The sequence below is a fragment of the Ascaphus truei genome, assembly GCF_040206685.1.
Source record: "Ascaphus truei isolate aAscTru1 chromosome 18 unlocalized genomic scaffold, aAscTru1.hap1 SUPER_18_unloc_1, whole genome shotgun sequence".
Taxonomy (NCBI): domain Eukaryota; kingdom Metazoa; phylum Chordata; class Amphibia; order Anura; family Ascaphidae; genus Ascaphus; species Ascaphus truei.
Genome location: NW_027453856.1, coordinates 58,909 through 83,219, shown reverse-complemented (window position 1 = coordinate 83,219; position 24,311 = coordinate 58,909). Strand labels below are relative to the sequence as shown.

The 24,311-nt window shown below is 41.4% G+C and overlaps 60 non-coding genes across 60 annotated transcripts; all 60 read left to right on the top strand.

The window, feature by feature from the left end:
- The first annotated feature begins 266 nt into the window (after positions 1-266).
- LOC142474468 (5S ribosomal RNA) lies at positions 267-385 on the top strand. The gene has a single exon (XR_012790416.1). It is a non-coding gene; the product is annotated as a 5S ribosomal RNA (ribosomal RNA).
- Positions 386-671: 286 nt separating this feature from the next.
- On the top strand, positions 672-790 carry LOC142474444 (5S ribosomal RNA). Its single transcript, XR_012790393.1, has one exon. It is a non-coding gene; the product is annotated as a 5S ribosomal RNA (ribosomal RNA).
- Positions 791-1,076: 286 nt separating this feature from the next.
- Positions 1,077-1,195, top strand: LOC142474410 (5S ribosomal RNA). Its single transcript, XR_012790361.1, has one exon. It is a non-coding gene; the product is annotated as a 5S ribosomal RNA (ribosomal RNA).
- A 286-nt stretch (positions 1,196-1,481) lies between these two features.
- LOC142474338 (5S ribosomal RNA) lies at positions 1,482-1,600 on the top strand. Its single transcript, XR_012790294.1, has one exon. It is a non-coding gene; the product is annotated as a 5S ribosomal RNA (ribosomal RNA).
- Positions 1,601-1,886: 286 nt separating this feature from the next.
- LOC142474467 (5S ribosomal RNA) lies at positions 1,887-2,005 on the top strand. The gene has a single exon (XR_012790415.1). It is a non-coding gene; the product is annotated as a 5S ribosomal RNA (ribosomal RNA).
- A 286-nt stretch (positions 2,006-2,291) lies between these two features.
- LOC142474573 (5S ribosomal RNA) lies at positions 2,292-2,410 on the top strand. The gene has a single exon (XR_012790514.1). It is a non-coding gene; the product is annotated as a 5S ribosomal RNA (ribosomal RNA).
- Positions 2,411-2,696: 286 nt separating this feature from the next.
- On the top strand, positions 2,697-2,815 carry LOC142474191 (5S ribosomal RNA). Its single transcript, XR_012790161.1, has one exon. It is a non-coding gene; the product is annotated as a 5S ribosomal RNA (ribosomal RNA).
- A 286-nt stretch (positions 2,816-3,101) lies between these two features.
- On the top strand, positions 3,102-3,220 carry LOC142474409 (5S ribosomal RNA). Its single transcript, XR_012790360.1, has one exon. It is a non-coding gene; the product is annotated as a 5S ribosomal RNA (ribosomal RNA).
- Positions 3,221-3,506: 286 nt separating this feature from the next.
- Positions 3,507-3,625, top strand: LOC142474560 (5S ribosomal RNA). The gene has a single exon (XR_012790502.1). It is a non-coding gene; the product is annotated as a 5S ribosomal RNA (ribosomal RNA).
- Positions 3,626-3,911: 286 nt separating this feature from the next.
- On the top strand, positions 3,912-4,030 carry LOC142474337 (5S ribosomal RNA). The gene has a single exon (XR_012790293.1). It is a non-coding gene; the product is annotated as a 5S ribosomal RNA (ribosomal RNA).
- Positions 4,031-4,316: 286 nt separating this feature from the next.
- Positions 4,317-4,435, top strand: LOC142474256 (5S ribosomal RNA). Its single transcript, XR_012790220.1, has one exon. It is a non-coding gene; the product is annotated as a 5S ribosomal RNA (ribosomal RNA).
- A 286-nt stretch (positions 4,436-4,721) lies between these two features.
- On the top strand, positions 4,722-4,840 carry LOC142474461 (5S ribosomal RNA). Its single transcript, XR_012790409.1, has one exon. It is a non-coding gene; the product is annotated as a 5S ribosomal RNA (ribosomal RNA).
- Positions 4,841-5,126: 286 nt separating this feature from the next.
- Positions 5,127-5,245, top strand: LOC142474443 (5S ribosomal RNA). Its single transcript, XR_012790392.1, has one exon. It is a non-coding gene; the product is annotated as a 5S ribosomal RNA (ribosomal RNA).
- Positions 5,246-5,531: 286 nt separating this feature from the next.
- LOC142474251 (5S ribosomal RNA) lies at positions 5,532-5,650 on the top strand. Its single transcript, XR_012790216.1, has one exon. It is a non-coding gene; the product is annotated as a 5S ribosomal RNA (ribosomal RNA).
- A 286-nt stretch (positions 5,651-5,936) lies between these two features.
- LOC142474336 (5S ribosomal RNA) lies at positions 5,937-6,055 on the top strand. Its single transcript, XR_012790292.1, has one exon. It is a non-coding gene; the product is annotated as a 5S ribosomal RNA (ribosomal RNA).
- A 286-nt stretch (positions 6,056-6,341) lies between these two features.
- Positions 6,342-6,460, top strand: LOC142474335 (5S ribosomal RNA). Its single transcript, XR_012790291.1, has one exon. It is a non-coding gene; the product is annotated as a 5S ribosomal RNA (ribosomal RNA).
- A 286-nt stretch (positions 6,461-6,746) lies between these two features.
- LOC142474500 (5S ribosomal RNA) lies at positions 6,747-6,865 on the top strand. The gene has a single exon (XR_012790446.1). It is a non-coding gene; the product is annotated as a 5S ribosomal RNA (ribosomal RNA).
- A 286-nt stretch (positions 6,866-7,151) lies between these two features.
- Positions 7,152-7,270, top strand: LOC142474430 (5S ribosomal RNA). The gene has a single exon (XR_012790380.1). It is a non-coding gene; the product is annotated as a 5S ribosomal RNA (ribosomal RNA).
- A 286-nt stretch (positions 7,271-7,556) lies between these two features.
- Positions 7,557-7,675, top strand: LOC142474190 (5S ribosomal RNA). The gene has a single exon (XR_012790160.1). It is a non-coding gene; the product is annotated as a 5S ribosomal RNA (ribosomal RNA).
- Positions 7,676-7,961: 286 nt separating this feature from the next.
- LOC142474408 (5S ribosomal RNA) lies at positions 7,962-8,080 on the top strand. The gene has a single exon (XR_012790359.1). It is a non-coding gene; the product is annotated as a 5S ribosomal RNA (ribosomal RNA).
- A 286-nt stretch (positions 8,081-8,366) lies between these two features.
- LOC142474550 (5S ribosomal RNA) lies at positions 8,367-8,485 on the top strand. Its single transcript, XR_012790492.1, has one exon. It is a non-coding gene; the product is annotated as a 5S ribosomal RNA (ribosomal RNA).
- A 286-nt stretch (positions 8,486-8,771) lies between these two features.
- LOC142474334 (5S ribosomal RNA) lies at positions 8,772-8,890 on the top strand. The gene has a single exon (XR_012790290.1). It is a non-coding gene; the product is annotated as a 5S ribosomal RNA (ribosomal RNA).
- Positions 8,891-9,176: 286 nt separating this feature from the next.
- Positions 9,177-9,295, top strand: LOC142474333 (5S ribosomal RNA). The gene has a single exon (XR_012790289.1). It is a non-coding gene; the product is annotated as a 5S ribosomal RNA (ribosomal RNA).
- Positions 9,296-9,581: 286 nt separating this feature from the next.
- Positions 9,582-9,700, top strand: LOC142474499 (5S ribosomal RNA). Its single transcript, XR_012790445.1, has one exon. It is a non-coding gene; the product is annotated as a 5S ribosomal RNA (ribosomal RNA).
- A 286-nt stretch (positions 9,701-9,986) lies between these two features.
- On the top strand, positions 9,987-10,105 carry LOC142474332 (5S ribosomal RNA). The gene has a single exon (XR_012790288.1). It is a non-coding gene; the product is annotated as a 5S ribosomal RNA (ribosomal RNA).
- A 286-nt stretch (positions 10,106-10,391) lies between these two features.
- LOC142474331 (5S ribosomal RNA) lies at positions 10,392-10,510 on the top strand. The gene has a single exon (XR_012790287.1). It is a non-coding gene; the product is annotated as a 5S ribosomal RNA (ribosomal RNA).
- Positions 10,511-10,796: 286 nt separating this feature from the next.
- Positions 10,797-10,915, top strand: LOC142474498 (5S ribosomal RNA). Its single transcript, XR_012790444.1, has one exon. It is a non-coding gene; the product is annotated as a 5S ribosomal RNA (ribosomal RNA).
- A 286-nt stretch (positions 10,916-11,201) lies between these two features.
- LOC142474189 (5S ribosomal RNA) lies at positions 11,202-11,320 on the top strand. Its single transcript, XR_012790159.1, has one exon. It is a non-coding gene; the product is annotated as a 5S ribosomal RNA (ribosomal RNA).
- A 286-nt stretch (positions 11,321-11,606) lies between these two features.
- LOC142474188 (5S ribosomal RNA) lies at positions 11,607-11,725 on the top strand. The gene has a single exon (XR_012790158.1). It is a non-coding gene; the product is annotated as a 5S ribosomal RNA (ribosomal RNA).
- Positions 11,726-12,011: 286 nt separating this feature from the next.
- On the top strand, positions 12,012-12,130 carry LOC142474406 (5S ribosomal RNA). The gene has a single exon (XR_012790357.1). It is a non-coding gene; the product is annotated as a 5S ribosomal RNA (ribosomal RNA).
- Positions 12,131-12,416: 286 nt separating this feature from the next.
- Positions 12,417-12,535, top strand: LOC142474548 (5S ribosomal RNA). Its single transcript, XR_012790491.1, has one exon. It is a non-coding gene; the product is annotated as a 5S ribosomal RNA (ribosomal RNA).
- A 286-nt stretch (positions 12,536-12,821) lies between these two features.
- LOC142474328 (5S ribosomal RNA) lies at positions 12,822-12,940 on the top strand. The gene has a single exon (XR_012790285.1). It is a non-coding gene; the product is annotated as a 5S ribosomal RNA (ribosomal RNA).
- A 286-nt stretch (positions 12,941-13,226) lies between these two features.
- On the top strand, positions 13,227-13,345 carry LOC142474327 (5S ribosomal RNA). The gene has a single exon (XR_012790284.1). It is a non-coding gene; the product is annotated as a 5S ribosomal RNA (ribosomal RNA).
- Positions 13,346-13,631: 286 nt separating this feature from the next.
- On the top strand, positions 13,632-13,750 carry LOC142474497 (5S ribosomal RNA). The gene has a single exon (XR_012790443.1). It is a non-coding gene; the product is annotated as a 5S ribosomal RNA (ribosomal RNA).
- Positions 13,751-14,036: 286 nt separating this feature from the next.
- LOC142474496 (5S ribosomal RNA) lies at positions 14,037-14,155 on the top strand. The gene has a single exon (XR_012790442.1). It is a non-coding gene; the product is annotated as a 5S ribosomal RNA (ribosomal RNA).
- Positions 14,156-14,441: 286 nt separating this feature from the next.
- On the top strand, positions 14,442-14,560 carry LOC142474494 (5S ribosomal RNA). The gene has a single exon (XR_012790440.1). It is a non-coding gene; the product is annotated as a 5S ribosomal RNA (ribosomal RNA).
- Positions 14,561-14,846: 286 nt separating this feature from the next.
- LOC142474187 (5S ribosomal RNA) lies at positions 14,847-14,965 on the top strand. Its single transcript, XR_012790157.1, has one exon. It is a non-coding gene; the product is annotated as a 5S ribosomal RNA (ribosomal RNA).
- Positions 14,966-15,251: 286 nt separating this feature from the next.
- LOC142474432 (5S ribosomal RNA) lies at positions 15,252-15,370 on the top strand. The gene has a single exon (XR_012790382.1). It is a non-coding gene; the product is annotated as a 5S ribosomal RNA (ribosomal RNA).
- Positions 15,371-15,656: 286 nt separating this feature from the next.
- Positions 15,657-15,775, top strand: LOC142474185 (5S ribosomal RNA). Its single transcript, XR_012790156.1, has one exon. It is a non-coding gene; the product is annotated as a 5S ribosomal RNA (ribosomal RNA).
- A 286-nt stretch (positions 15,776-16,061) lies between these two features.
- Positions 16,062-16,180, top strand: LOC142474184 (5S ribosomal RNA). The gene has a single exon (XR_012790155.1). It is a non-coding gene; the product is annotated as a 5S ribosomal RNA (ribosomal RNA).
- Positions 16,181-16,466: 286 nt separating this feature from the next.
- LOC142474326 (5S ribosomal RNA) lies at positions 16,467-16,585 on the top strand. The gene has a single exon (XR_012790283.1). It is a non-coding gene; the product is annotated as a 5S ribosomal RNA (ribosomal RNA).
- Positions 16,586-16,871: 286 nt separating this feature from the next.
- On the top strand, positions 16,872-16,990 carry LOC142474325 (5S ribosomal RNA). Its single transcript, XR_012790282.1, has one exon. It is a non-coding gene; the product is annotated as a 5S ribosomal RNA (ribosomal RNA).
- Positions 16,991-17,276: 286 nt separating this feature from the next.
- On the top strand, positions 17,277-17,395 carry LOC142474493 (5S ribosomal RNA). The gene has a single exon (XR_012790439.1). It is a non-coding gene; the product is annotated as a 5S ribosomal RNA (ribosomal RNA).
- Positions 17,396-17,694: 299 nt separating this feature from the next.
- Positions 17,695-17,813, top strand: LOC142474183 (5S ribosomal RNA). The gene has a single exon (XR_012790154.1). It is a non-coding gene; the product is annotated as a 5S ribosomal RNA (ribosomal RNA).
- Positions 17,814-18,099: 286 nt separating this feature from the next.
- LOC142474477 (5S ribosomal RNA) lies at positions 18,100-18,218 on the top strand. Its single transcript, XR_012790424.1, has one exon. It is a non-coding gene; the product is annotated as a 5S ribosomal RNA (ribosomal RNA).
- Positions 18,219-18,504: 286 nt separating this feature from the next.
- LOC142474404 (5S ribosomal RNA) lies at positions 18,505-18,623 on the top strand. The gene has a single exon (XR_012790356.1). It is a non-coding gene; the product is annotated as a 5S ribosomal RNA (ribosomal RNA).
- A 286-nt stretch (positions 18,624-18,909) lies between these two features.
- LOC142474324 (5S ribosomal RNA) lies at positions 18,910-19,028 on the top strand. The gene has a single exon (XR_012790281.1). It is a non-coding gene; the product is annotated as a 5S ribosomal RNA (ribosomal RNA).
- Positions 19,029-19,314: 286 nt separating this feature from the next.
- On the top strand, positions 19,315-19,433 carry LOC142474323 (5S ribosomal RNA). Its single transcript, XR_012790280.1, has one exon. It is a non-coding gene; the product is annotated as a 5S ribosomal RNA (ribosomal RNA).
- Positions 19,434-19,719: 286 nt separating this feature from the next.
- Positions 19,720-19,838, top strand: LOC142474492 (5S ribosomal RNA). Its single transcript, XR_012790438.1, has one exon. It is a non-coding gene; the product is annotated as a 5S ribosomal RNA (ribosomal RNA).
- A 286-nt stretch (positions 19,839-20,124) lies between these two features.
- LOC142474181 (5S ribosomal RNA) lies at positions 20,125-20,243 on the top strand. The gene has a single exon (XR_012790152.1). It is a non-coding gene; the product is annotated as a 5S ribosomal RNA (ribosomal RNA).
- A 286-nt stretch (positions 20,244-20,529) lies between these two features.
- On the top strand, positions 20,530-20,648 carry LOC142474491 (5S ribosomal RNA). The gene has a single exon (XR_012790437.1). It is a non-coding gene; the product is annotated as a 5S ribosomal RNA (ribosomal RNA).
- Positions 20,649-20,934: 286 nt separating this feature from the next.
- LOC142474322 (5S ribosomal RNA) lies at positions 20,935-21,053 on the top strand. The gene has a single exon (XR_012790279.1). It is a non-coding gene; the product is annotated as a 5S ribosomal RNA (ribosomal RNA).
- A 286-nt stretch (positions 21,054-21,339) lies between these two features.
- LOC142474442 (5S ribosomal RNA) lies at positions 21,340-21,458 on the top strand. Its single transcript, XR_012790391.1, has one exon. It is a non-coding gene; the product is annotated as a 5S ribosomal RNA (ribosomal RNA).
- Positions 21,459-21,744: 286 nt separating this feature from the next.
- LOC142474547 (5S ribosomal RNA) lies at positions 21,745-21,863 on the top strand. The gene has a single exon (XR_012790490.1). It is a non-coding gene; the product is annotated as a 5S ribosomal RNA (ribosomal RNA).
- A 286-nt stretch (positions 21,864-22,149) lies between these two features.
- Positions 22,150-22,268, top strand: LOC142474321 (5S ribosomal RNA). The gene has a single exon (XR_012790278.1). It is a non-coding gene; the product is annotated as a 5S ribosomal RNA (ribosomal RNA).
- A 286-nt stretch (positions 22,269-22,554) lies between these two features.
- On the top strand, positions 22,555-22,673 carry LOC142474320 (5S ribosomal RNA). Its single transcript, XR_012790277.1, has one exon. It is a non-coding gene; the product is annotated as a 5S ribosomal RNA (ribosomal RNA).
- A 286-nt stretch (positions 22,674-22,959) lies between these two features.
- LOC142474490 (5S ribosomal RNA) lies at positions 22,960-23,078 on the top strand. Its single transcript, XR_012790436.1, has one exon. It is a non-coding gene; the product is annotated as a 5S ribosomal RNA (ribosomal RNA).
- A 286-nt stretch (positions 23,079-23,364) lies between these two features.
- LOC142474180 (5S ribosomal RNA) lies at positions 23,365-23,483 on the top strand. Its single transcript, XR_012790151.1, has one exon. It is a non-coding gene; the product is annotated as a 5S ribosomal RNA (ribosomal RNA).
- A 286-nt stretch (positions 23,484-23,769) lies between these two features.
- Positions 23,770-23,888, top strand: LOC142474403 (5S ribosomal RNA). Its single transcript, XR_012790355.1, has one exon. It is a non-coding gene; the product is annotated as a 5S ribosomal RNA (ribosomal RNA).
- Positions 23,889-24,174: 286 nt separating this feature from the next.
- LOC142474546 (5S ribosomal RNA) lies at positions 24,175-24,293 on the top strand. Its single transcript, XR_012790489.1, has one exon. It is a non-coding gene; the product is annotated as a 5S ribosomal RNA (ribosomal RNA).
- Positions 24,294-24,311: the final 18 nt, after the last annotated feature.

Genomic DNA, 24,311 nt, shown 5'->3' with positions numbered 1-24,311 from the left:
AATGAAAATATACATGGCATTCCTCGCAGCAAATGAAAATGTTTCATTTCTTGCTACTTTTTTCCCGCAGTGGCAAAGAAATATATCGTTTTTTCCTCAGAAAGCTCAACACAATGCAACCTTCCAAAATAGAATTCTGACATCAAGAATTCCGTCTATAGTACATTTGAGTGCACCTGTCATTTTCTCAGTCTCTGTGTATGCATGGAGCAAGATATAGGCTCATGGATTTAAGAATGAGAGGATATCATGAGACAGCAATCTCCACCTATGGCCATACTACCTTGAAAGCGCCCGATCCCGTCAGATCTCGGAAGCTAAGCAGGGTGAGGCTTGATTAGTACTGGGTTGGAAGACTGCCTGGGAATACCAGGTGCTGTAGGTGTTTTTATTTTTCGCTTCCCTAATGAAAATATACATGGCATTCCTCGCAGCAAATGAAAATGTTTCATTTCTTGCTACTTTTTTCCCGCAGTGGAAAATAAATATATCGTTTTTTCCTCAGAAAGTTCAACACAATGCAACCTTCCAAAATAGAATTCTGACATCAAGAATTCCGTCTATAGTACATTTGAGTGCACCTGTCATTTTCTCAGTCTCTGTGTATGCATGGAGCAAGATATAGGCTCATGGATTTAAGAATGAGAGGATATCATGAGACAGCAATCTCCACCTGTGGCCATACTACCTTGAAAGCGCCCGATCCCGTCAGATCTCGGAAGCTAAGCAGGGTGAGGCTTGATTAGTACTGGGTTGGGAGACTGCCTGGGAATACCAAGTGCTGTGGGTGTTTTTATTTTTCGCTTCCCTAATGAAAATATACATGGCATTCCTTGCAGCAAATGAAAATGTTTCATTTTTTACTACTTTTTTCCCGCAGTGGAAAAGAAATATATCGTTTTTTCCTCAGAAAGTTCAACACAATGCAACCTTCCAAAATAGAATTCTGACATCAAGAATTCCGTCTATAGTACATTTGAGTGCACCTGTCATTTTCTCAGTCTCTGTGTATGCATGGAGCAAAATATAGGCTCATGGATTTAAGAATGAGAGGATCTCATGAGACAGCAATCTCCACCTACGGCCATACTACCTTGAAAGCGCCTGATCCCGTCAGATCTCGGAAGCTAAGCAGGGTGAGGCTTGATTAGTACTGGGTTGGGAGACTGCCTGGGAATACCAAGTGCTGTGGGTGTTTTTATTTTTCGCTTCCCTAATGAAAATATACATGGCATTCCTTGCAGCAAATGAAAATGTTTCATTTTTTACTACTTTTTTCCCGCAGTGGCAAAGAAATATATTGTTTTTTCCTCAGAAAGCTCAACACAATGCAACCTTCCAAAATAGAATTCTGACATCAAGAATTCCGTCTATAGTACATTTGAGTGCACCTGTCATTTTCTCAGTCTCTGTGTATGCATGGAGCAAGATATAGGCTCATGGATTTAAGAATGAGAGGATATCATGAGACAGCAATCTCCACCTACGGCCATACTACCTTGAAAGCGCCCGATCCCGTCAGATCTCGGAAGCTAAGCAGGGTGAGGCTTGATTAGTACTGGGTTGGAAGACTGCCTGGGAATACCAGGTGCTGTAGGTGTTTTTATTTTTCGCTTCCCTAATGAAAATATACATGGCATTCCTCGCAGCAAATGAAAATGTTTCATTTCTTGCTACTTTTTTCCCGCAGTGGCAAAGAAATATATCGTTTTTTCCTCAGAAAGCTCAACACAATGCAACCTTCCAAAATAGAATTCTGACATCAAGAATTCCGTCTATAGTACATTTGAGTGCACCTGTCATTTTCTCAGTCTCTGTGTATGCATGGAGCAAGATATAGGCTCATGGATTTAAGAATGAGAGGATATCATGAGACAGCAATCTCCACCTATGGCCATACTACCTTGAAAGCGCCCGATCCCGTCAGATCTCGGAAGCTAAGCAGGGTGAGGCTTGATTAGTACTGGGTTGGAAGACTGCCTGGGAATACCAGGTGCTGTAGGTGTTTTTATTTTTCGCTTCCCTAATGAAAATATACATGGCATTCCTCGCAGCAAATGAAAATGTTTCATTTCTTGCTACTTTTTTCCCGCAGTGGAAAATAAATATATCGTTTTTTCCTCAGAAAGTTCAACACAATGCAACCTTCCAAAATAGAATTCTGACATCAAGAATTCCGTCTATAGTACATTTGAGTGCACCTGTCATTTTCTCAGTCTCTGTGTATGCATGGAGCAAGATATAGGCTCATGGATTTAAGAATGAGAGGATATCATGAGACAGCAATCTCCACCTACGGCCATACTACCTTGAAAGCGCCCGATCCCGTCAGATCTCAGAAGCTAAGCAGGGTGAGGCTTGATTAGTACTGGGTTGGAAGACTGCCTGGGAATACCAGGTGCTGTAGGTGTTTTTATTTTTCGCTTCCCTAATGAAAATATACATGGCATTCCTCGCAGCAAATGAAAATGTTTCATTTCTTGCTACTTTTTTCCCGCAGTGGCAAAGAAATATATCGTTTTTTCCTCAGAAAGTTCAACACAATGCAACCTTCCAAAATAGAATTCTGACATCAAGAATTCCGTCTATAGTACATTTGAGTGCACCTGTCATTTTCTCAGTCTCTGTGTATGCATGGAGCAAGATATAGGCTCATGGATTTAAGAATGAGAGGATATCATGAGACAGCAATCTCCACCTACGGCCATACTACCTTGAAAGCGCCCGATCCCGTCAGATCTCGGAAGCTAAGCAGGGTGAGGCTTGATTAGTACTGGGTTGGGAGACTGCCTGGGAATACCAAGTGCTGTGGGTGTTTTTATTTTTCGCTTCCCTAATGAAAATATACATGGCATTCCTTGCAGCAAATGAAAATGTTTCATTTTTTACTACTTTTTTCCCGCAGTGGAAAAGAAATATATCGTTTTTTCCTCAGAAAGTTCAACACAATGCAACCTTCCAAAATAGAATTCTGACATCAAGAATTCCGTCTATAGTACATTTGAGTGCACCTGTCATTTTCTCAGTCTCTGTGTATGCATGGAGCAAGATATAGGCTCATGGATTTAAGAATGAGAGGATATCATGAGACAGCAATCTCCACCTACGGCCATACTACCTTGAAAGCGCCTGATCCCGTCAGATCTCGGAAGCTAAGCAGGGTGAGGCTTGATTAGTACTGGGTTGGGAGACTGCCTGGGAATACCAAGTGCTGTGGGTGTTTTTATTTTTCGCTTCCCTAATGAAAATATACATGGCATTCCTTGCAGCAAATGAAAATGTTTCATTTTTTACTACTTTTTTCCCGCAGTGGCAAAGAAATATATCGTTTTTTCCTCAGAAAGCTCAACACAATGCAACCTTCCAAAATAGAATTCTGACATCAAGAATTCCGTCTATAGTACATTTGAGTGCACCTGTCATTTTCTCAGTCTCTGTGTATGCATGGAGCAAGATATAGGCTCATGGATTTAAGAATGAGAGGATATCATGAGACAGCAATCTCCACTTACGGCCATACTACCTTGAAAGCGCCCGATCCCGTCAGATCTCGGAAGCTAAGCAGGGTGAGGCTTGATTAGTACTGGGTTGGAAGACTGCCTAGGAATACCAGGTGCTGTAGGTGTTTTTATTTTTCGCTTCCCTAATGAAAATATACATGGCATTCCTCGCAGCAAATGAAAATGTTTCATTTCTTGCTACTTTTTTCCCGCAGTGGCAAAGAAATATATCGTTTTTTCCTCAGAAAGCTCAACACAATGCAACCTTCCAAAATAGAATTCTGACATCAAGAATTCCGTCTATAGTACATTTGAGTGCACCTGTCATTTTCTCAGTCTCTGTGTATGCATGGAGCAAGATATAGGCTCATGGATTTAAGAATGAGAGGATATCATGAGACAGCAATCTCCACCTACGGCCATACTACCTTGAAAGCGCCCGATCCCGTCAGATCTCGGAAGCTAAGCAGGGTGAGGCTTGATTAGTACTGGGTTGGAAGACTGCCTGGGAATACCAGGTGCTGTAGGTGTTTTTATTTTTCGCTTCCCTAATGAAAATATACATGGCATTCCTCGCAGCAAATGAAAATGTTTAATTTCTTGCTACTTTTTTCCCGCAGTGGCAAAGAAATATATCGTTTTTTCCTCAGAAAGCTCAACACAATGCAACCTTCCAAAATAGAATTCTGACATCAAGAATTCCGTCTATAGTACATTTGAGTGCACCTGTCATTTTCTCAGTCTCTGTGTATGCATGGAGCAAGATATAGGCTCATGGATTTAAGAATGAGAGGATATCATGAGACAGCAATCTCCACCTACGGCCATACTACCTTGAAAGCGCCTGATCCCGTCAGATCTCGGAAGCTAAGCAGGGTGAGGCTTGATTAGTACTGGGTTGGGAGACTGCCTGGGAATACCAGGTGCTGTAGGTGTTTTTATTTTTCGCTTCCCTAATGAAAATATACATGGCATTCCTTGCAGCAAATGAAAATGTTTCATTTTTTACTACTTTTTTCCCGCAGTGGCAAAGAAATATATCGTTTTTTCCTCAGAAAGCTCAACACAATGCAACCTTCCAAAATAGAATTCTGACATCAAGAATTCCGTCTATAGTACATTTGAGTGCACCTGTCATTTTCTCAGTCTCTGTGTATGCATGGAGCAAGATATAGGCTCATGGATTTAAGAATGAGAGGATATCATGAGACAGCAATCTCCACATACGGCCATACTACCTTGAAAGCGCCCGATCCCGTCAGATCTCGGAAGCTAAGCAGGGTGAGGCTTGATTAGTACTGGGTTGGGAGACTGCCTGGGAATACCAAGTGCTGTGGGTGTTTTTATTTTTCGCTTCCCTAATGAAAATATACATGGCATTCCTTGCAGCAAATGAAAATGTTTCATTTTTTACTACTTTTTTCCCGCAGTGGAAAAGAAATATATCGTTTTTTCCTCAGAAAATTCAACACAATGCAACCTTCCAAAATAGAATTCTGACATCAAGAATTCCGTCTATAGTACATTTGAGTGCACCTGTCATTTTCTCAGTCTCTGTGTATGCATGGAGCAAGATATAGGCTCATGGATTTAAGAATGAGAGGATATCATGAGACAGCAATCTCCACCTGTGGCCATACTACCTTGAAAGCGCCCGATCCCGTCAGATCTCGGAAGCTAAGCAGGGTGAGGCTTGATTAGTACTGGGTTGGGAGACTGCCTGGGAATACCAAGTGCTGTGGGTGTTTTTATTTTTCGCTTCCCTAATGAAAATATACATGGCATTCCTTGCAGCAAATGAAAATGTTTCATTTTTTACTACTTTTTTCCCGCAGTGGCAAAGAAATATATCGTTTTTTCCTCAGAAATCTCAACATAATGCAACCTTCCAAAATAGAATTCTGACATCAAGAATTCCGTCTATAGTACATTTGAGTGCACCTGTCATTTTCTCAGTCTCTGTGTATGCATGGAGCAAGATATAGGCTCATGGATTTAAGAATGAGAGGATATCATGAGACAGCAATCTCCACCTACGGCCATACTACCTTGAAAGCGCCCGATCCCGTCAGATCTCGGAAGTTAAGCAGGGTGAGGCTTGATTAGTACTGGGTTGGAAGACTGCCTGGGAATACCAGGTGCTGTAGGTGTTTTTATTTTTCGCTTCCCTAATGAAAATATACATGGCATTCCTCGCAGCAAATGAAAATGTTTCATTTCTTGCTACTTTTTTCCCGCAGTGGCAAAGAAATATATCGTTTTTTCCTCAGAAAGCTCAACACAATGCAACCTTCCAAAATAGAATTCTGACATCAAGAATTCCGTCTATAGTTCATTTGAGTGCACCTGTCATTTTCTCAGTCTCTGTGTATGCATGGAGCAAGATATAGGCTCATGGATTTAAGAATGAGAGGATATCATGAGACAGCAATCTCCACCTACGGCCATACTACCTTGAAAGCGCCCGATCCCGTCAGATCTCGGAAGCTAAGCAGGGTGAGGCTTGATTAGTACTGGGTTGGAAGACTGCCTGGGAATACCAGGTGCTGTAGGTGTTTTTATTTTTCGCTTCCCTAATGAAAATATACATGGCATTCCTCGCAGCAAATGAAAATGTTTCATTTCTTGCTACTTTTTTCCCGCAGTGGCAAAGAAATATATCGTTTTTTCCTCAGAAAGCTCAACACAATGCAACCTTCCAAAATAGAATTCTGACATCAAGAATTCCGTCTATAGTACATTTGAGTGCACCTGTCATTTTCTCAGTCTCTGTGTATGCATGGAGCAAGATATAGGCTCATGGATTTAAGAATGAGAGGATATCATGAGACAGCAATCTCCACCTACGGCCATACTACCTTGAAAGCGCCCGATCCCGTCAGATCTCGGAAGCTAAGCAGGGTGAGGCTTGATTAGTACTGGGTTGGAAGACTGCCTGGGAATACCAGGTGCTGTAGGTGTTTTTATTTTTCGCTTCCCTAATGAAAATATACATGGCATTCCTCGCAGCAAATGAAAATGTTTCATTTCTTGCTACTTTTTTCCCGCAGTGGAAAATAAATATATCGTTTTTTCCTCAGAAAGTTCAACACAATGCAACCTTCCAAAATAGAATTCTGACATCAAGAATTCCGTCTATAGTACATTTGAGTGCACCTGTCATTTTCTCAGTCTCTGTGTATGCATGGAGCAAGATATAGGCTCATGGATTTAAGAATGAGAGGATATCATGAGACAGCAATCTCCACCTACGGCCATACTACCTTGAAAGCGCCCGATCCCGTCAGATCTCAGAAGCTAAGCAGGGTGAGGCTTGATTAGTACTGGGTTGGGAGACTGCCTGGGAATACCAAGTGCTGTGGGTGTTTTTATTTTTCGCTTCCCTAATGAAAATATACATGGCATTCCTTGCAGCAAATGAAAATGTTTCATTTTTTACTACTTTTTTCCCGCAGTGGAAAAGAAATATATCGTTTTTTCCTCAGAAAGTTCAACACAATGCAACCTTCCAAAATAGAATTCTGACATCAAGAATTCCGTCTATAGTACATTTGAGTGCACCTGTCATTTTCTCAGTCTCTGTGTATGCATGGAGCAAGATATAGGCTCATGGATTTAAGAATGAGAGGATATCATGAGACAGCAATCTCCACCTACGGCCATACTACCTTGAAAGCGCCCGATCCCGTCAGATCTCGGAAGCTAAGCAGGGTGAGGCTTGATTAGTACTGGTTTGGGAGACTGCCTGGGAATACCAAGTGCTGTGGGTGTTTTTATTTTTCGCTTCCCTAATGAAAATATACATGGCATTCCTTGCAGCAAATGAAAATGTTTCATTTTTTACTACTTTTTTCCCGCAGTGGAAAAGAAATATATCGTTTTTTCCTCAGAAAGTTCAACACAATGCAACCTTCCAAAATAGAATTCTGACATCAAGAATTCCGTCTATAGTACATTTGAGTGCACCTGTCATTTTCTCAGTCTCTGTGTATGCATGGAGCAAGATATAGGCTCATGGATTTAAGAATGAGAGGATATCATGAGACAGCAATCTCCACCTACGGCCATACTACCTTGAAAGCGCCCGATCCCGTCAGATCTCGGAAGCTAAGCAGGGTGAGGCTTGATTAGTACTGGGTTGGGAGACTGCCTGGGAATACCAAGTGCTGTGGGTGTTTTTATTTTTCGCTTCCCTAATGAAAATATACATGGCATTCCTTGCAGCAAATGAAAATGTTTCATTTTTTACTACTTTTTTCCCGCAGTGGAAAAGAAATATATCGTTTTTTCCTCAGAAAGTTCAACACAATGCAACCTTCCAAAATAGAATTCTGACATCAAGAATTCCGTCTATAGTACATTTGAGTGCACCTGTCATTTTCTCAGTCTCTGTGTATGCATGGAGCAAGATATAGGCTCATGGATTTAAGAATGAGAGGATATCATGAGACAGCAATCTCCACCTACGGCCATACTACCTTGAAAGCGCCTGATCCCGTCAGATCTCGGAAGCTAAGCAGGGTGAGGCTTGATTAGTACTGGGTTGGGAGACTGCCTGGGAATACCAAGTGCTGTGGGTGTTTTTATTTTTCGCTTCCCTAATGAAAATATACATGGCATTCCTTGCAGCAAATGAAAATGTTTCATTTTTTACTACTTTTTTCCCGCAGTGGAAAAGAAATATATCGTTTTTTCCTCAGAAAGTTCAACACAATGCAACCTTCCAAAATAGAATTCTGACTTCAAGAATTCCGTCTATAGTACATTTGAGTGCACCTGTCATTTTCTCAGTCTCTGTGTATGCATGGAGCAAGATATAGGCTCATGGATTTAAGAATGAGAGGATATCATGAGACAGCAATCTCCACCTACGGCCATACTACCTTGAAAGCGCCTGATCCCGTCAGTTCTCGGAAGCTAAGCAGGGTGAGGCTTGATTAGTACTGGGTTGGGAGACTGCCTGGGAATACCAAGTGCTGTGGGTGTTTTTATTTTTCGCTTCCCTAATGAAAATATACATGGCATTCCTTGCAGCAAATGAAAATGTTTCATTTTTTACTACTTTTTTCCCGCAGTGGCAAAGAAATATATCGTTTTTTCCTCAGAAAGCTCAACACAATGCAACCTTCCAAAATAGAATTCTGACATCAAGAATTCCGTCTATAGTACATTTGAGTGCACCTGTCATTTTCTCAGTCTCTGTGTATGCATGGAGCAAGATATAGGCTCATGGATTTAAGAATGAGAGGATATCATGAGACAGCAATCTCCACCTACGGCCATACTACCTTGAAAGCGCCCGATCCCGTCAGATCTCGGAAGCTAAGCAGGGTGAGGCTTGATTAGTACTGGGTTGGAAGACTGCCTGGGAATACCAGGTGCTGTAGGTGTTTTTATTTTTCGCTTCCCTAATGAAAATATACATGGCATTCCTCGCAGCAAATGAAAATGTTTCATTTCTTGCTACTTTTTTCCCGCAGTGGCAAAGAAATATATCGTTTTTTCCTCAGAAAGCTCAACACAATGCAACCTTCCAAAATAGAATTCTGACATCAAGAATTCCGTCTATAGTACATTTGAGTGCACCTGTCATTTTCTCAGTCTCTGTGTATGCATGGAGCAAGATATAGGCTCATGGATTTAAGAATGAGAGGATATCATGAGACAGCAATCTCCACCTACGGCCATACTACCTTGAAAGCGCCCGATCCCGTCAGATCTCGGAAGCTAAGCAGGGTGAGGCTTGATTAGTACTGGGTTGGAAGACTGCCTGGGAATACCAGGTGCTGTAGGTGTTTTTATTTTTCGCTTCCCTAATGAAAATATACATGGCATTCCTCGCAGCAAATGAAAATGTTTCATTTCTTGCTACTTTTTTCCCGCAGTGGAAAATAAATATATCGTTTTTTCCTCAGAAAGTTCAACACAATGCAACCTTCCAAAATAGAATTCTGACATCAAGAATTCCGTCTATAGTACATTTGAGTGCACCTGTCATTTTCTCAGTCTCTGTGTATGCATGGAGCAAGATATAGGCTCATGGATTTAAGAATGAGAGGATATCATGAGACAGCAATCTCCACCTACGGCCATACTACCTTGAAAGCGCCCGATCCCGTCAGATCTCAGAAGCTAAGCAGGGTGAGGCTTGATTAGTACTGGGTTGGGAGACTGCCTGGGAATACCAAGTGCTGTGGGTGTTTTTATTTTTCGCTTCCCTAATGAAAATATACATGGCATTCCTTGCAGCAAATGAAAATGTTTCATTTTTTACTACTTTTTTCCCGCAGTGGAAAAGAAATATATCGTTTTTTCCTCAGAAAGTTCAACACAATGCAACCTTCCAAAATAGAATTCTGACATCAAGAATTCCGTCTATAGTACATTTGAGTGCACCTGTCATTTTCTCAGTCTCTGTGTATGCATGGAGCAAGATATAGGCTCATGGATTTAAGAATGAGAGGATATCATGAGACAGCAATCTCCACCTACGGCCATACTACCTTGAAAGCGCCCGATCCCGTCAGATCTCGGAAGCTAAGCAGGGTGAGGCTTGATTAGTACTGGGTTGGAAGACTGCCTGGGAATACCAGGTGCTGTAGGTGTTTTTATTTTTCGCTTCCCTAATGAAAATATACATGGCATTCCTCGCAGCAAATGAAAATGTTTCATTTCTTGCTACTTTTTTCCCGCAGTGGCAAAGAAATATATCGTTTTTTCCTCAGAAAGCTCAACACAATGCAACCTTCCAAAATAGAATTCTGACATCAAGAATTCCGTCTATAGTACATTTGAGTGCACCTGTCATTTTCTCAGTCTCTGTGTATGCATGGAGCAAGATATAGGCTCATGGATTTAAGAATGAGAGGATATCATGAGACAGCAATCTCCACCTACGGCCATACTACCTTGAAAGCGCCCGATCCCGTCAGATCTCGGAAGCTAAGCAGGGTGAGGCTTGATTAGTACTGGGTTGGAAGACTGCCTGGGAATACCAGGTGCTGTAGGTGTTTTTATTTTTCGCTTCCCTAATGAAAATATACATGGCATTCCTCGCAGCAAATGAAAATGTTTCATTTCTTGCTACTTTTTTCCCGCAGTGGAAAATAAATATATCGTTTTTTCCTCAGAAAGTTCAACACAATGCAACCTTCCAAAATAGAATTCTGACATCAAGAATTCCGTCTATAGTACATTTGAGTGCACCTGTCATTTTCTCAGTCTCTGTGTATGCATGGAGCAAGATATAGGCTCATGGATTTAAGAATGAGAGGATATCATGAGACAGCAATCTCCACCTACGGCCATACTACCTTGAAAGCGCCCGATCCCGTCAGATCTCAGAAGCTAAGCAGGGTGAGGCTTGATTAGTACTGGGTTGGGAGACTGCCTGGGAATACCAAGTGCTGTGGGTGTTTTTATTTTTCGCTTCCCTAATGAAAATATACATGGCATTCCTTGCAGCAAATGAAAATGTTTCATTTTTTACTACTTTTTTCCCGCAGTGGAAAAGAAATATATCGTTTTTTCCTCAGAAAGTTCAACACAATGCAACCTTCCAAAATAGAATTCTGACATCAAGAATTCCGTCTATAGTACATTTGAGTGCACCTGTCATTTTCTCAGTCTCTGTGTATGCATGGAGCAAGATATAGGCTCATGGATTTAAGAATGAGAGGATATCATGAGACAGCAATCTCCACCTACGGCCATACTACCTTGAAAGCGCCCGATCCCGTCAGATCTCGGAAGCTAAGCAGGGTGAGGCTTGATTAGTACTGGGTTGGGAGACTGCCTGGGAATACCAAGTGCTGTGGGTGTTTTTATTTTTCGCTTCCCTAATGAAAATATACATGGCATTCCTTGCAGCAAATGAAAATGTTTCATTTTTTACTACTTTTTTCCCGCAGTGGAAAAGAAATATATCGTTTTTTCCTCAGAAAGTTCAACACAATGCAACCTTCCAAAATAGAATTCTGACATCAAGAATTCCGTCTATAGTACATTTGAGTGCACCTGTCATTTTCTCAGTCTCTGTGTATGCATGGAGCAAGATATAGGCTCATGGATTTAAGAATGAGAGGATATCATGAGACAGCAATCTCCACCTACGGCCATACTACCTTGAAAGCGCCCGATCCCGTCAGATCTCGGAAGCTAAGCAGGGTGAGGCTTGATTAGTACTGGGTTGGGAGACTGCCTGGGAATACCAAGTGCTGTGGGTGTTTTTATTTTTCGCTTCCCTAATGAAAATATACATGGCATTCCTTGCAGCAAATGAAAATGTTTCATTTTTTACTACTTTTTTCCCGCAGTGGAAAAGAAATATATCGTTTTTTCCTCAGAAAGTTCAACACAATGCAACCTTCCAAAATAGAATTCTGACATCAAGAATTCCGTCTATAGTACATTTGAGTGCACCTGTCATTTTCTCAGTCTCTGTGTATGCATGGAGCAAGATATAGGCTCATGGATTTAAGAATGAGAGGATATCATGAGACAGCAATCTCCACCTACGGCCATACTACCTTGAAAGCGCCTGATCCCGTCAGATCTCGGAAGCTAAGCAGGGTGAGGCTTGATTAGTACTGGGTTGGGAGACTGCCTGGGAATACCAAGTGCTGTGGGTGTTTTTATTTTTCGCTTCCCTAATGAAAATATACATGGCATTCCTTGCAGCAAATGAAAATGTTTCATTTTTTACTACTTTTTTCCCGCAGTGGAAAAGAAATATATCGTTTTTTCCTCAGAAAGTTCAACACAATGCAACCTTCCAAAATAGAATTCTGACTTCAAGAATTCCGTCTATAGTACATTTGAGTGCACCTGTCATTTTCTCAGTCTCTGTGTATGCATGGAGCAAGATATAGGCTCATGGATTTAAGAATGAGAGGATATCATGAGACAGCAATCTCCACCTACGGCCATACTACCTTGAAAGCGCCTGATCCCGTCAGTTCTCGGAAGCTAAGCAGGGTGAGGCTTGATTAGTACTGGGTTGGGAGACTGCCTGGGAATACCAAGTGCTGTGGGTGTTTTTATTTTTCGCTTCCCTAATGAAAATATACATGGCATTCCTTGCAGCAAATGAAAATGTTTCATTTTTTACTACTTTTTTCCCGCAGTGGCAAAGAAATATATCGTTTTTTCCTCAGAAAGCTCAACACAATGCAACCTTCCAAAATAGAATTCTGACATCAAGAATTCCGTCTATAGTACATTTGAGTGCACCTGTCATTTTCTCAGTCTCTGTGTATGCATGGAGCAAGATATAGGCTCATGGATTTAAGAATGAGAGGATATCATGAGACAGCAATCTCCACCTACGGCCATACTACCTTGAAAGCGCCCGATCCCGTCAGATCTCGGAAGCTAAGCAGGGTGAGGCTTGATTAGTACTGGGTTGGAAGACTGCCTGGGAATACCAGGTGCTGTAGGTGTTTTTATTTTTCGCTTCCCTAATGAAAATATACATGGCATTCCTCGCAGCAAATGAAAATGTTTCATTTCTTGCTACTTTTTTCCCGCAGTGGCAAAGAAATATATCGTTTTTTCCTCAGAAAGCTCAACACAATGCAACCTTCCAAAATAGAATTCTGACATCAAGAATTCCGTCTATAGTACATTTGAGTGCACCTGTCATTTTCTCAGTCTCTGTGTATGCATGGAGCAAGATATAGGCTCATGGATTTAAGAATGAGAGGATATCATGAGACAGCAATCTCCACCTACGGCCATACTACCTTGAAAGCGCCCGATCCCGTCAGATCTCGGAAGCTAAGCAGGGTGAGGCTTGATTAGTACTGGGTTGGAAGACTGCCTGGGAATACCAGGTGCTGTAGGTGTTTTTATTTTTCGCTTCCCTAATGAAAATATACATGGCATTCCTCGCAGCAAATGAAAATGTTTCATTTCTTGCTACTTTTTTCCCGCAGTGGAAAATAAATATATCGTTTTTTCCTCAGAAAGTTCAACACAATGCAACCTTCCAAAATAGAATTCTGACATCAAGAATTCCGTCTATAGTACATTTGAGTGCACCTGTCATTTTCTCAGTCTCTGTGTATGCATGGAGCAAGATATAGGCTCATGGATTTAAGAATGAGAGGATATCATGAGACAGCAATCTCCACCTACGGCCATACTACCTTGAAAGCGCCCGATCCCGTCAGATCTCAGAAGCTAAGCAGGGTGAGGCTTGATTAGTACTGGGTTGGGAGACTGCCTGGGAATACCAAGTGCTGTGGGTGTTTTTATTTTTCGCTTCCCTAATGAAAATATACATGGCATTCCTTGCAGCAAATGAAAATGTTTCATTTTTTACTACTTTTTTCCCGCAGTGGAAAAGAAATATATCGTTTTTTCCTCAGAAAGCTCAACACAATGCAACCTTCCAAAATAGAATTCTGACATCAAGAATTCCGTCTATAGTACATTTGAGTGCACCTGTCATTTTCTCAGTCTCTGTGTATGCATGGAGCAAGATATAGGCTCATGGATTTAAGAATGAGAGGATATCATGAGACAGCAATCTCCACCTACGGCCATACTACCTTGAAAGCGCCCGATCCCGTCAGATCTCAGAAGCTAAGCAGGGTGAGGCTTGATTAGTACTGGGTTGGGAGACTGCCTGGGAATACCAAGTGCTGTGGGTGTTTTTATTTTTCGCTTCCCTAATGAAAATATACATGGCATTCCTTGCAGCAAATGAAAATGTTTCATTTTTTACTACTTTTTTCCCGCAGTGGAAAAGAAATATATCGTTTTTTCCTCAGAAAGCTCAACACAATGCAACCTTCCAAAATAGAATTCTGACATCAAGAATTCCGTCTATAGTACATTTGAGTGCACCTGTCATTTTCTCAGTCTCTGTGTATGCATGGAGCAAGATATAGGCTCATGGATTTAAGAATGAGAGGATATCATGAGACAGCAATCTCCACCTACGGCCATACTACCTTGAAAGCGCCCGATCCCGTCAGATCTCAGAAGCTAAGCAGGGTGAGGCTTGATTAGTACTGGGTTGGGAGACTGCCTGGGAATACCAAGTGCTGTGGGTGTTTTTATTTTTCGCTTCCCTAATGAAAATATACATGGCATTCCTTGCAGCAAATGAAAATGTTTCATTTTTTACTACTTTTTTCCCGCAGTGGAAAAGAAATATATCGTTTTTTCCTCAGAAAGTTCAACACAATGCAACCTTCCAAAATAGAATTCTGACATCAAGAATTCCGTCTATAGTACATTTGAGTGCACCTGTCATTTTCTCAGTCTCTGTGTATGCATGGAGCAAGATATAGGCTCATGGATTTAAGAATGAGAGGATATCATGAGACAGCAATCTCCACCTACGGCCATACTACCTTGAAAGCGCCCGATCCCGTCAGATCTCGGAAGCTAAGCAGGGTGAGGCTTGATTAGTACTGGGTTGGGAGACTGCCTGGGAATACCAAGTGCTGTGGGTGTTTTTATTTTTCGCTTCCCTAATGAAAATATACATGGCATTCCTTGCAGCAAATGAAAATGTTTCATTTTTTACTACTTTTTTCCCGCAGTGGCAAAGAAATATATCGTTTTTTCCTCAGAAAGCTCAACACAATGCAACCTTCCAAAATAGAATTCTGACATCAAGAATTCCGTCTATAGTACATTTGAGTGCACCTGTCATTTTCTCAGTCTCTGTGTATGCATGGAGCAAGATATAGGCTCATGGATTTAAGAATGAGAGGATATCATGAGACAGCAATCTCCACCTACGGCCATACTACCTTGAAAGCGCCCGATCCCGTCAGATCTCGGAAGCTAAGCAGGGTGAGGCTTGATTAGTACTGGCTTGGGAGACTGCCTGGGAATACCAAGTGCTGTGGGTGTTTTTATTTTTCGCTTCCCTAATGAAAATATACATGGCATTCCTTGCAGCAAATGAAAATGTTTCATTTTTTACTACTTTTTTCCCGCAGTGGAAAAGAAATATATCGTTTTTTCCTCAGAAAGTTCAACACAATGCAACCTTCCAAAATAGAATTCTGACATCAAGAATTCCGTCTATAGTACATTTGAGTGCACCTGTCATTTTCTCAGTCTCTGTGTATGCATGGAGCAAGATATAGGCTCATGGATTTAAGAATGAGAGGATATCATGAGACAGCAATCTCCACCTACGGCCATACTACCTTGAAAGCGCCCGATCCCGTCAGATCTCGGAAGCTAAGCAGGGTGAGGCTTGATTAGTACTGGGTTGGGAGACTGCCTGGGAATACCAAGTGCTGTGGGTGTTTTTATTTTTCGCTTCCCTAATGAAAATATACATGGCATTCCTTGCAGCAAATGAAAATGTTTCATTTTTTACTACTTTTTTCCCGCAGTGGAAAAGAAATATATCGTTTTTTCCTCAGAAAGTTCAACACAATGCAACCTTCCAAAATAGAATTCTGACATCAAGAATTCCGTCTATAGTACATTTGAGTGCACCTGTCATTTTCTCAGTCTCTGTGTATGCATGGAGCAAGATATAGGCTCATGGATTTAAGAATGAGAGGATATCATGAGACAGCAATCTCCACCTACGGCCATACTACCTTGAAAGCGCCCGATCCCGTCAGATCTCGGAAGCTAAGCAGGGTGAGGCTTGATTAGTACTGGGTTGGGAGACTGCCTGGGAATACCAAGTGCTGTGGGTGTTTTTATTTTTCGCTTCCCTAATGAAAATATACATGGCATTCCTTGCAGCAAATGAAAATGTTTCATTTTTTACTACTTTTTTCCCGCAGTGGAAAAGAAATATATCGTTTTTTCCTCAGAAAGTTCAACACAATGCAACCTTCCAAAATAGAATTCTGACATCAAGAATTCCGTCTATAGTACATTTGAGTGCACCTGTCATTTTCTCAGTCTCTGTGTATGCATGGAGCAAGATATAGGCTCATGGATTTAAGAATGAGAGGATATCATGAGACAGCAATCTCCACCTACGGCCATACTACCTTGAAAGCGCCCGATCCCGTCAGATCTCGGAAGCTAAGCAGGGTGAGGCTTGATTAGTACTGGGTTGGAAGACTGCCTGGGAATACCAGGTGCTGTAGGTGTTTTTATTTTTCGCTTCCCTAATGAAAATATACATGGCATTCCTCGCAGCAAATGAAAATGTTTCATTTCTTGCTACTTTTTTCCCGCAGTGGCAAAGAAATATATCGTTTTTTCCTCAGAAAGCTCAACACAATGCAACCTTCCAAAATAGAATTCTGACATCAAGAATTCCGTCTATAGTACATTTGAGTGCACCTGTCATTTTCTCAGTCTCTGTGTATGCATGGAGCAAGATATAGGCTCATGGATTTAAGAATGAGAGGATATCATGAGACAGCAATCTCCACCTACGGCCATACTACCTTGAAAGCGCCCGATCCCGTCAGATCTCGGAAGCTAAGCAGGGTGAGGCTTGATTAGTACTGGGTTGGAAGACTGCCTGGGAATACCAGGTGCTGTAGGTGTTTTTATTTTTCGCTTCCCTAATGAAAATATACATGGCATTCCTCGCAGCAAATGAAAATGTTTCATTTCTTGCTACTTTTTTCCCGCAGTGGAAAATAAATATATCGTTTTTTCCTCAGAAAGTTCAACACAATGCAACCTTCCAAAATAGAATTCTGACATCAAGAATTCCGTCTATAGTACATTTGAGTGCACCTGTCATTTTCTCAGTCTCTGTGTATGCATGGAGCAAGATATAGGCTCATGGATTTAAGAATGAGAGGATATCATGAGACAGCAATCTCCACCTACGGCCATACTACCTTGAAAGCGCCCGATCCCGTCAGATCTCAGAAGCTAAGCAGGGTGAGGCTTGATTAGTACTGGGTTGGGAGACTGCCTGGGAATACCAAGTGCTGTGGGTGTTTTTATTTTTCGCTTCCCTAATGAAAATATACATGGCATTCCTTGCAGCAAATGAAAATGTTTCATTTTTTACTACTTTTTTCCCCGCAGTGGAAAGAAATATATCGTTTTTTCCTCAGAAAGTTCAACACAATGCAACCTTCCAAAATAGAATTCTGACATCAAGAATTCCGTCTATAGTACATTTGAGTGCACCTGTCATTTTCTCAGTCTCTGTGTATGCATGGAGCAAGATATAGGCTCATGGATTTAAGAATGAGAGGATATCATGAGACAGCATCATGAGACAGCAATCTCCACCTACGGCCATACTACCTTGAAAGCGCCCGATCCCGTCAGATCTCGGAAGCTAAGCAGGGTGAGGCTTGATTAGTACTGGGTTGGGAGACTGCCTGGGAATACCAAGTGCTGTGGGTGTTTTTATTTTTCGCTTCCCTAATGAAAATATACATGGCATTCCTTGCAGCAAATGAAAATGTTTCATTTTTTACTACTTTTTTCACGCAGTGGCAAAGAAATATATCGTTTTTTCCTCAGAAAGCTCAACACAATGCAACCTTCCAAAATAGAATTCTGACATCAAGAATTCCGTCTATAGTACATTTGAGTGCACCTGTCATTTTCTCAGTCTCTGTGTATGCATGGAGCAAGATATAGGCTCATGGATTTAAGAATGAGAGGATATCATGAGACAGCAATCTCCACCTGTGGCCATACTACCTTGAAAGCGCCCGATCCCGTCAGATCTCGGAAGCTAAGCAGGGTGAGGCTTGATTAGTACTGGGTTGGGAGACTGCATGGGAATACCAAGTGCTGTGGGTGTTTTTATTTTTCGCTTCCCTAATGAAAATATACATGGCATTCCTTGCAGCAAATGAAAATGTTTCATTTTTTACTACTTTTTTCCCGCAGTGGAAAAGAAATATATCGTTTTTTCCTCAGAAAGTTCAACACAATGCAACCTTCCAAAATAGAATTCTGACATCAAGAATTCCGTCTATAGTACATTTGAGTGCACCTGTCATTTTCTCAGTCTCTGTGTATGCATGGAGCAAGATATAGGCTCATGGATTTAAGAATGAGAGGATATCATGAGACAGCAATCTCCACCTACGGCCATACTACCTTGAAAGCGCCTGATCCCGTCAGATCTCGGAAGCTAAGCAGGGTGAGGCTTGATTAGTACTGGGTTGGGAGACTGCCTGGGAATACCAAGTGCTGTGGGTGTTTTTATTTTTCGCTTCCCTAATGAAAATATACATGGCATTCCTTGCAGCAAATGAAAATGTTTCATTTTTTACTACTTTTTTCCCGCAGTGGCAAAGAAATATATCGTTTTTTCCTCAGAAAGCTCAACACAATGCAACCTTCCAAAATAGAATTCTGACATCAAGAATTCCGTCTATAGTACATTTGAGTGCACCTGTCATTTTCTCAGTCTCTGTGTATGCATGGAGCAAGATATAGGCTCATGGATTTAAGAATGAGAGGATATCATGAGACAGCAATCTCCACCTACGGCCATACTACCTTGAAAGCGCCCGATCCCGTCAGATCTCGGAAGCTAAGCAGGGTGAGGCTTGATTAGTACTGGGTTGGAAGACTGCCTGGGAATACCAGGTGCTGTAGGTGTTTTTATTTTTCGCTTCCCTAATGAAAATATACATGGCATTCCTCGCAGCAAATGAAAATGTTTCATTTCTTGCTACTTTTTTCCCGCAGTGGCAAAGAAATATATCGTTTTTTCCTCAGAAAGCTCAACACAATGCAACCTTCCAAAATAGAATTCTGACATCAAGAATTCCGTCTATAGTACATTTGAGTGCACCTGTCATTTTCTCAGTCTCTGTGTATGCATGGAGCAAGATATAGGCTCATGGATTTAAGAATGAGAGGATATCATGAGACAGCAATCTCCACCTACGGCCATACTACCTTGAAAGCGCCCGATCCCGTCAGATCTCGGAAGCTAAGCAGGGTGAGGCTTGATTAGTACTGGGTTGGAAGACTGCCTGGGAATACCAGGTGCTGTAGGTGTTTTTATTTTTCGCTTCCCTAATGAAAATATACATGGCATTCCTCGCAGCAAATGAAAATGTTTCATTTCTTGCTACTTTTTTCCCGCAGTGGAAAATAAATATATCGTTTTTTCCTAAGAAAGTTCAACACAATGCAACCTTCCAAAATAGAATTCTGACATCAAGAATTCCGTCTATAGTACATTTGAGTGCACCTGTCATTTTCTCAGTCTCTGTGTATGCATGGAGCAAGATATAGGCTCATGGATTTAAGAATGAGAGGATATCATGAGACAGCAATCTCCACCTACGGCCATACTACCTTGAAAGCGCCCGATCCCGTCAGATCTCAGAAGCTAAGCAGGGTGAGGCTTGATTAGTACTGGGTTGGGAGACTGCCTGGGAATACCAAGTGCTGTGGGTGTTTTTATTTTTCGCTTCCCTAATGAAAATATACATGGCATTCCTTGCAGCAAATGAAAATGTTTCATTTTTTACTACTTTTTTCCCGCAGTGGAAAAGAAATATATCGTTTTTTCCTCAGAAAGTTCAACACAATGCAACCTTCCAAAATAGAATTCTGACATCAAGAATTCCGTCTATAGTACATTTGAGTGCACCTGTCATTTTCTCAGTCTCTGTGTATGCATGGAGCAAGATATAGGCTCATGGATTTAAGAATGAGAGGATATCATGAGACAGCAATCTCCACCTACGGCCATACTACCTTGAAAGCGCCCGATCCCGTCAGATCTCGGAAGCTAAGCAGGGTGAGGCTTGATTAGTACTGGGTTGGGAGACTGCCTGGGAATACCAAGTGCTGTGGGTGTTTTTATTTTTCGCTTCCCTAATGAAAATATACATGGCATTCCTTGCAGCAAATGAAAATGTTTCATTTTTTACTACTTTTTTCCCGCAGTGGCAAAGAAATATATCGTTTTTTCCTCAGAAAGCTCAACACAATGCAACCTTCCAAAATAGAATTCTGACATCAAGAATTCCGTCTATAGTACATTTGAGTGCACCTGTCATTTTCTCAGTCTCTGTGTATGCATGGAGCAAGATATAGGCTCATGGATTTAAGAATGAGAGGATATCATGAGACAGCAATCTCCACCTACGGCCATACTACCTTGAAAGCGCCCGATCCCGTCAGATCTCAGAAGCTAAGCAGGGTGAGGCTTGATTAGTACTGGGTTGGGAGACTGCCTGGGAATACCAAGTGCTGTGGGTGTTTTTATTTTTCGCTTCCCTAATGAAAATATACATGGCATTCCTTGCAGCAAATGAAAATGTTTCATTTTTTACTACTTTTTTCCCGCAGTGGAAAAGAAATATATCGTTTTTTCCTCAGAAAGTTCAACACAATGCAACCTTCCAAAATAGAATTCTGACATCAAGAATTCCGTCTATAGTACATTTGAGTGCACCTGTCATTTTCTCAGTCTCTGTGTATGCATGGAGCAAGATATAGGCTCATGGATTTAAGAATGAGAGGATATCATGAGACAGCAATCTCCACCTACGGCCATACTACCTTGAAAGCGCCCGATCCCGTCAGATCTCGGAAGCTAAGCAGGGTGAGGCTTGATTAGTACTGGGTTGGAAGACTGCCTGGGAATACCAGGTGCTGTAGGTGTTTTTATTTTTCGCTTCCCTAATGAAAATATACATGGCATTCCTTGCAGCAAATGAAAATGTTTCATTTTTTACTACTTTTTTCCCGCAGTGGAAAAGAAATATATCGTTTTTTCCTCAGAAAATTCAACACAATGCAACCTTCCAAAATAGAATTCTGACATCAAGAATTCCGTCTATAGTACATTTGAGTGCACCTGTCATTTTCTCAGTCTCTGTGTATGCATGGAGCAAGATATAGGCTCATGGATTTAAGAATGAGAGGATATCATGAGACAGCAATCTCCACCTGTGGCCATACTACCTTGAAAGCGCCCGATCCCGTCAGATCTCGGAAGCTAAGCAGGGTGAGGCTTGATTAGTACTGGGTTGGGAGACTGCCTGGGAATACCAAGTGCTGTGGGTGTTTTTATTTTTCGCTTCCCTAATGAAAATATACATGGCATTCCTTGCAGCAAATGAAAATGTTTCATTTTTTACTACTTTTTTCCCGCAGTGGAAAAGAAATATATCGTTTTTTCCTCAGAAAGTTCAACACAATGCAACCTTCCAAAATAGAATTCTGACTTCAAGAATTCCGTCTATAGTACATTTGAGTGCACCTGTCATTTTCTCAGTCTCTGTGTATGCATGGAGCAAGATATAGGCTCATGGATTTAAGAATGAGAGGATATCATGAGACAGCAATCTCCACCTACGGCCATACTACCTTGAAAGCGCCTGATCCCGTCAGTTCTCGGAAGCTAAGCAGGGTGAGGCTTGATTAGTACTGGGTTGGGAGACTGCCTGGGAATACCAAGTGCTGTGGGTGTTTTTATTTTTCGCTTCCCTAATGAAAATATACATGGCATTCCTTGCAGCAAATGAAAATGTTTCATTTTTTACTACTTTTTTCCCGCAGTGGCAAAGAAATATATCGTTTTTTCCTCAGAAAGCTCAACACAATGCAACCTTCCAAAATAGAATTCTGACATCAAGAATTCCGTCTATAGTACATTTGAGTGCACCTGTCATTTTCTCAGTCTCTGTGTATGCATGGAGCAAGATATAGGCTCATGGATTTAAGAATGAGAGGATATCATGAGACAGCAATCTCCACCTACGGCCATACTACCTTGAAAGCGCCCGATCCCGTCAGATCTCGGAAGCTAAGCAGGGTGAGGCTTGATTAGTACTGGGTTGGAAGACTGCCTGGGAATACCAGGTGCTGTAGGTGTTTTTATTTTTCGCTTCCCTAATGAAAATATACATGGCATTCCTCGCAGCAAATGAAAATGTTTCATTTCTTGCTACTTTTTTCCCGCAGTGGCAAAGAAATATATCGTTTTTTCCTCAGAAAGCTCAACACAATGCAACCTTCCAAAATAGAATTCTGACATCAAGAATTCCGTCTATAGTACATTTGAGTGCACCTGTCATTTTCTCAGTCTCTGTGTATGCATGGAGCAAGATATAGGCTCATGGATTTAAGAATGAGAGGATATCATGAGACAGCAATCTCCACCTACGGCCATACTACCTTGAAAGCGCCCGATCCCGTCAGATCTCGGAAGCTAAGCAGGGTGAGGCTTGATTAGTACTGGGTTGGAAGACTGCCTGGGAATACCAGGTGCTGTAGGTGTTTTTATTTTTCGCTTCCCTAATGAAAATATACATGGCATTCCTCGCAGCAAATGAAAATGTTTCATTTCTTGCTACTTTTTTCCCGCAGTGGAAAATAAATATATCGTTTTTTCCTCAGAAAGTTCAACACAATGCAACCTTCCAAAATAGAATTCTGACATCAAGAATTCCGTCTATAGTACATTTGAGTGCACCTGTCATTTTCTCAGTCTCTGTGTATGCATGGAGCAAGATATAGGCTCATGGATTTAAGAATGAGAGGATATCATGAGACAGCAATCTCCACCTACGGCCATACTACCTTGAAAGCGCCCGATCCCGTCAGATCTCAGAAGCTAAGCAGGGTGAGGCTTGATTAGTACTGGGTTGGGAGACTGCCTGGGAATACCAAGTGCTGTGGGTGTTTTTATTTTTCGCTTCCCTAATGAAAATATACATGGCATTCCTTGCAGCAAATGAAAATGTTTCATTTTTTACTACTTTTTTCCCGCAGTGGAAAAGAAATATATCGTTTTTTCCTCAGAAAGTTCAACACAATGCAACCTTCCAAAATAGAATTCTGACATCAAGAATTCCGTCTATAGTACATTTGAGTGCACCTGTCATTTTCTCAGTCTCTGTGTATGCATGGAGCAAGATATAGGCTCATGGATTTAAGAATGAGAGGATATCATGAGACAGCAATCTCCACCTACGGCCATACTACCTTGAAAGCGCCCGATCCCGTCAGATCTCGGAAGCTAAGCAGGGTGAGGCTTGATTAGTACTGGGTTGGGAGACTGCCTGGGAATACCAAGTGCTGTGGGTGTTTTTATTTTTCGCTTCCCTAATGAAAATATACATGGCATTCCTTGCAGCAAATGAAAATGTTTCATTTTTTACTACTTTTTTCCCGCAGTGGAAAAGAAATATATCGTTTTTTCCTCAGAAAGTTCAACACAATGCAACCTTCCAAAATAGAATTCTGACATCAAGAATTCCGTCTATAGTACATTTGAGTGCACCTGTCATTTTCTCAGTCTCTGTGTATGCATGGAGCAAGATATAGGCTCATGGATTTAAGAATGAGAGGATATCATGAGACAGCAATCTCCACCTACGGCCATACTACCTTGAAAGCGCCTGATCCCGTCAGATCTCGGAAGCTAAGCAGGGTGAGGCTTGATTAGTACTGGGTTGGGAGACTGCCTGGGAATACCAAGTGCTGTGGGTGTTTTTATTTTTCGCTTCCCTAATGAAAATATACATGGCATTCCTTGCAGCAAATGAAAATGTTTCATTTTTTACTACTTTTTTCCCGCAGTGGAAAAGAAATATATCGTTTTTTCCTCAGAAAGTTCAACACAATGCAACCTTCCAAAATAGAATTCTGACTTCAAGAATTCCGTCTATAGTACATTTGAGTGCACCTGTCATTTTCTCAGTCTCTGTGTATGCATGGAGCAAGATATAGGCTCATGGATTTAAGAATGAGAGGATATCATGAGACAGCAATCTCCACCTACGGCCATACTACCTTGAAAGCGCCTGATCCCGTCAGTTCTCGGAAGCTAAGCAGGGTGAGGCTTGATTAGTACTGGGTTGGGAGACTGCCTGGGAATACCAAGTGCTGTGGGTGTTTTTATTTTTCGCTTCC